Source organism: Galeopterus variegatus, unplaced genomic scaffold, assembly GCF_000696425.1.
Source record: "Galeopterus variegatus unplaced genomic scaffold, G_variegatus-3.0.2 Scaffold2380, whole genome shotgun sequence".
Lineage (NCBI taxonomy): Eukaryota > Metazoa > Chordata > Mammalia > Dermoptera > Cynocephalidae > Galeopterus > Galeopterus variegatus.
This window is the reverse complement of record NW_007728491.1, coordinates 60,840-67,401: the sequence shown is the minus strand read 5'-3', so window position 1 is coordinate 67,401 and position 6,562 is coordinate 60,840.

Here is a 6,562-nt window from a genome sequence, read left to right as displayed (position 1 = left end):
AAGACAGACATGATGGGATGCCACTTCTGAGATCAGGTTATAAAAGATTATGACTTGTGTTTTGCTACTTTCTCCCGTGCTTTGATGAGCAAACAGCCCTGTTGGAGAGGCTCATGTAGCAAAAACCTGGGAGTGACCCCCAGCCAATAGCCAGCTAGGAACTGAGGCCTTTAGTTCAACAGCTTCAAGGAACTGAATCCTGTCAACAACCACTGAGAAAGCTTAGAAGCAGATCCTGCCTCAATAGGACCTTGATTGCAGTCTTTTGAGATTGAGACTGAAGCAGAGGACCCAGTTAAGCCATGCTTGGATTCCTGACCCATAGAAGCTCATAGAAACTCTGTGCTGTTTTAAGCCACTGAGTTGTGGAGTAATTTGTTACACAGTAATAACAGTTAACTAATACAAGCCATAACAACTCTTTGGGATTAATGAAAGGATTTGTGGTCTACAGACCCAACTTCCTAATATGAGAACTAGGAATTTTAATGAAGAGAAATTAAATTAATTAAGTTTCTATATGCACCATTCTATGCTTGAAAACTGTGTATCAGGTAAGAGAAAGAATGAAAGAAAGTTGGTTTAAAAAGTCTTCGTGAATACACAAATGGAGCTGCTCCCTTCTGTGTACTTAGATGTCATCTGGTCTACCCAACTGGCACATAGACACCATCTTATTAACTCAGCAGTGTAAAGAATATATGTAATCATCTCATTTTTATGGTTTCTGGTAGCACTGGACTTAAACAGCTTCTCACTCCATCATGTGGTGTGGTGGGAAGAATTCTAATTTGGCCCCTAAGACTTCTGTCTCTTGGTGCATATTGCCCTGAATAAATCCCTCCCCTTGAGTGTGGAGACTATGATGGGATATTGTTTTTGTGATTGTGTTACATTATACAGAAATGAGATTTTTTAAAAGATGTAATTAAGATACCTAATCCTTCAGCTTTGAGTTAATCAAAGAGATTTTTCTCAGTGGACCAGACCTAAGCAAGTAAGCCTTGAAAAGAGACAACAAGCAGCAACAGATGTTCTCCTGCTGGTCTTGAAGAAACAGTGCAGTGTTGTAGTGAGGGCCAAATGGCGACTGAAGGGATTAACAGCTCACCAAAGTGGTATGAAAATTACTTTAAACTGAAAACATCCAAACAATGAGCAGCCACAGAAAATGCTATCCAAACTGAAGCAGAGCCTGCTGAAAATGTAGCTTCTGTTGACTCTCCTCCCAGGGAGTTTCCTGACTGATAAAAGACCAACCCTTAGCACTGGACATGCAAATTCAGCTGCCCATTAGCATTGAAAAGCCCAATAGAACCTGCCTGCCATACTTTTCTATTAAAATCTACCCCACTTCCTTTTGTTAAGTGTAGTATGTAAGCCTTTTATTTCTGGTTATTCAGCAAATTACTTATCACAGAGTACTCCCACATGTACATTGTGTATGTGTGTATGCACCTTGTTTTTTCTTCTGTTACTCTGTCTAATGTCAGTTATGATGTAGGTCCCCAATCACTAGTCCCAAGATGGAAGAGGAAAAGTTTTTCTCCCAACATAGTGAACACTCAACAGCCTCTAGGAGCTGAGGGCCTCCGTCCTTCAACTCAAGGAACCACGTTCTGCCAACAACCAACAAGCTTGCAAAAGGAACCTTAGCCTCAAAACAGATTTCAGTCTTGAACAACACTTTGATTTCAGCCTGGTGAGATCCTAAACAGAGAACCCAGCTAACTAATACCCATACTCCTGATTCACAGAAACTGTGAGATAATTACTTTGCATGGTTTTATATTTGTGATAGTTTTTTATGCAAAAATAGAAAACTAATACATTTGGTAAGCTATAATTATTAACTGATTAAACACAGCTTAAGATCATCTGTACTTGTAGTGTCACACAAGTAGTACAGTGTAGTTGACACAATATGTATTTTGTTGTGTTTAGATTTTATGTGTGAAGGGATACAGTAACTTGGGGTAATTTACATCATTCTGATTAAAAGCCCCCAATAATTGGAAGTAAATTAGCTTCTCTGTGTGGAAAATTAGATCTAATTCTCTTTTGCAAATATTTGCTTCGAGTAAAGAGGTCCACCTCATGGAAAGGAAGTTTTCTGATATTTTTTACTCATTCATCATTAGTTCACTCAAACATTTATCAAGCACTTGCTATAAGTGCTATTACTATATTATTATATTATTACTGAGCACAAGACGAGCATTGTTCCCACCCTCATGAATTTACAACTTAATGTGTGATATACATAGATAAACAATTACTGCACAGTTTGGCAACCATTTTTTAGGAAGTATTGGGTAGCATGGGGTAGAGAGGAGACTGTGTGATTACTATCAATGGACTTACACAAATAATTTTTAAAAACTACATTAAGTGCAAAAGTAGCCTTGCTCTTTGGATTAAATAATAAAGGGCTCTTGGGAGCCATGTAAACACAGTACAGAATCGGAACATCTACATCTGGTTGACTCTGTCTTAATTTCTCACTGCAGACTAGTCAGAAAAAAGAAACAAAATTAGATACAGTCCTAGCCCTCGAGAGACTCATAGTTTAATTAGGAAGATTAGGCATAGACCCAAAAGGATAAATTCTTATACCAGATAACGTTCCTTCATTCTTTCAACAGATATGAATATTTATTGAACATCAGCTCTGCTCAGGGCACTTAAGATTAGGCAGTGGAGGGTAAAAACAATCCATTTGGATATGGAAGGAAAATATTAGGAACTTCCATTTTTATTTATAAATTTATCTTAATATAAGAAAAGTTAAGCTTTAACAAAGTTTTACATATGTACTGCCACTGTCACCCCCAGAATAGCTGAATACCATATTCCATACTCAAAGTACTTTAAAGAATGGTGTGAACTCCACCAGCCTGGACGGTACCCTCATTCATTTGATCATACTGCACTGTATTGCAATTTGCTGTGATATCACGGCTAGTTAAGTAGATTTGAGAATGGTATAGTTTCATTATCCATGCACTCACACGATAGAGATGTAGTTTAAAATTTTTTTTAATAGAAAATGTTCAGACTAAAGATAATTTAAATAAGTAAACAAGAAAACTGAAACTGATACCTCTACTTTTGCTATGAGTTTGTTGTGTTATAATTTTAGCTAATAGGAAGGCAAGGAAAATAACACAAAATTATCAAGACTACCTGACTTGTGTGTGAGAGTAATTAAGAACATCTCCTTCTCCCAGATACTAAAACAGTTGTATAAGATGTATAAGAAAACATATCTTAATTTCTGAGTAATAAATGTTAATTTACAAAGCACAAGGTAAACAATACTCTGTTCTTTGCAATTAAATCAAACTTTCCAATGTTAGAAGAGCCTCTGTGCAGATAGACAAACATGCCCAGCTACTGCTAAGGTTCCCCTGTACTTCCAGCTGTCAAAATAGTCACCAGTCAGTGACTAATCTGTCATTCAACACCATATCTGCTGTTGATGTTGATAATGATAACCATGAGAAACTTCAAAAGGTTAAAGATCTTCCATAGAAAACGAAGTCATGGTCAGTACAGTTTTCCTTATGAATTTATTTGTCTTTCTTTTAAATTTTCTAAATATCTAAAACATATCCATGTCATAAATATTACATGGTAACTTTCATTTCATTTTTTTTTTTTAACTTGGAGCCCTACTCTTTTTGATTAATTTTAGTGAGGACTAATGTATATACAAAAAAAGCACTTACTTTAAGTGCACAATTCAATGAGTTTTGGTAAATGTATTTTTCCATGTAACTACCACCACAATCAACATACAGCACATTTCCATGACAAGGGTCATCTCTTGTGACTCTTTGTAGCAAATTTCCCCACATCCACCCTCAGATCCAGGCAACTACTAATCTACTTTATATCATTCTAAATTAGCTTTGATTTCTCTAAGATTACATGTAACTGGGATATACAGTATGTATTCTTTTCAGTCTGGCTTCTTTTTCTTAGCTTAGAGTATTGATTTTGAGATTCATCCCATGTTGTTGTATGTTTCAGTAGTTTTTCGCTTTTTATTGCTAAATAGCATTCCATCATTTGTATACATCATCATTAGTTTAACTATCCATTTGTTTTTGAACATTTGAGTTATTTCCATTGTTAGTTATTATGAACAAAGATATTCCTCTCTGTACATTTTTTATGGGATATAACCTTTTATTTCCTTTGTCTTAAGTCCTAGGAGCAGAATTGCTGGGATAAATAGTAAGTATATGTTCTACATTGTAAAAAACTTCCAAATTTCCTAGAGAGATTTTCTCATTTTATACTTCCTCCAGCAATATATGAGAGTTTCAGTTAGTCCACGGTGTGCCAACACTTAGTAATGTCAGTCTTTTTAATATTAGTCATTTGAGTGGATGTATATTGGTATCTCACGGTGATTTTAATTTCCAAATCCCTAACAAATAAAGATGTTAAGAATCTTTCTGTGTGCTTTGTGTGCTCATTTGAAATCTGGTTATCCTTTTTTTGGAGGTGTTTGTTCAAATTTTTTGCTCATTTTTTAATTTGGTTGTCTTCTAATTATTGCGTTCTCAGAGCTTTCTGGAAACAAATATCTTGTTTCTTCTAGTGACTTGCTTTTATTTCCTTAATGGTATCTTTTATAGGGCCAAAGTTTTTAATTTTGGTTAAATCTATGTATTGGTCTTTTTTATGGTTTGTGTTTTTCATGTTCTAAGAAATATTTGCATATCTCCAAGTTGCAATTTTTTTTATATTTTCTTTTAGAAACTTTATAGTTTTAGCTTTTCTGTCTGAATCCACAATCCATTTTGAGTTAATTTTTTTTTACATGGCATAAGATAAGGGTCAAAAGGACAAAGGGAAATTCAGTTGTTCAAACACCACATGCTCAAAAATCTATGTGTAATATATGCTTGTATGTATCTATGCATTATACATATACACATATAAATACACACATATACATATACATATTTCTGAAAGATACTAGCCTGTACTTTTCCTTTCTTTGGTTTTGATATCTGTATAATACCAGGTTCATCAAATGAGTTTGAATAGTATACACCTCCCCTGTCTTTCTGGAAGAGTTTGTGTAGGACATGTATTATTATTTCCTTAAATGTTGAATTAAATAAACTGCTGAAACATCTAGGCTTGGAATTTTATTGTGAGGTTTTTAATAATGAATTTAATTTCTGTAATAAAATAAGGCTATTTACTCTTGATTCACATTGGGTGTTAATTGCCTTTCAAAAAAACCTGTCTGTTTTTTCCGAGTTGTAGAACTTATTTGCATAAAGTTGTTCACAATATTCTGTTATTACTCTTTTAACGTTTGTAGGATCTGTAGTAATAATGCTCCTCTTTCATTCTTAATGTTAGTAAATGTTCTCTTTTTTCTTTTTTTTTTCATAAGCCCAACTAAAGGTTCTTAATTTTATAGACCTTTTCTAGAAACTAGTTTTGTTTCATTGTTTCTTTCCTGCTGTTTATTTTCTATTTTATTCACTTCTACTTTTTATATATTATTTTCTTATTACAAATTACTTTTGATTTAATTTGCTCTCCTTTTTTTGTTTTTTAAGGTTGAAATTTAGATCATTAGTTTTTAGGCCTTATTATTTTCTAATAGAAGCATTTAATGTCTAGCTTTTCTTCAGCACTGCTTTAGATACATCCTAGAAATTTTGCTATTTTGTGTTTTTATTTTCATTTAATTAAAATGATTTATAATTTTCCTTGTGGTTTATGCTTTGACCCCTGAGTAACTAATAAGTGTGTTATTATCCAAATATTTATAGATTTTCCAGATAGCTTTTCTTATTATTTTTAATTTGACTTCATTTTTATCATAGAACATGCTCTCTACAATTTCAATACTTTTTAACTTATTGAGACTTATTTTATTTTATTTGGTGAATTTTCCACATGCACTTGAAAATAATTTTTATTCTACTGTTACCCAATATCTACCCAACTGTAGATTGTTGAATAAAAGTTAATTAGATCAATTTTTTTGACAAGGTCGTTCAAGTCTTCCATGTCTTTCTTAATTTTCTGTTTTATTAATTACTGAAAAAGAGTTTTGAAATCTCTAATTACAATTGCAGGTTTATTCAATTTTCTTTGTCCTATAAGTTCTTGCTTCAAGTATTTTGAAACTCTGTTATTAGATTTATAAGCATTTATAATTGTTGTGTCTTGATGCATTAATATCTTTAATGTGAAATGTTCCTCTTTATCCTGGGTATTATCCCTTGTCCTGGATATTAATACAATATATCATTTTTGTCTTTTTACTTTTAACGTATTTGTGTCTTTATAGGTAAAGTGGATTTCTTGTAAACAATAAATCATTGGAACTTAGTTTTATATTCAGTCTGACAAGGTCTGCCTTTGAATTGTATTATTTGCCATTAAGGTCAAATTCTTATTGATAATGGTTAGGTAAATATACCATTTTGCTATGTATTTACTATTTTTCCTATCTGCCCTGCATTCTTTTCTTTCTTTCTTTCTTTCTTTCTTTCTTTCTTTCTTTCTTTCTTTCTTTCTT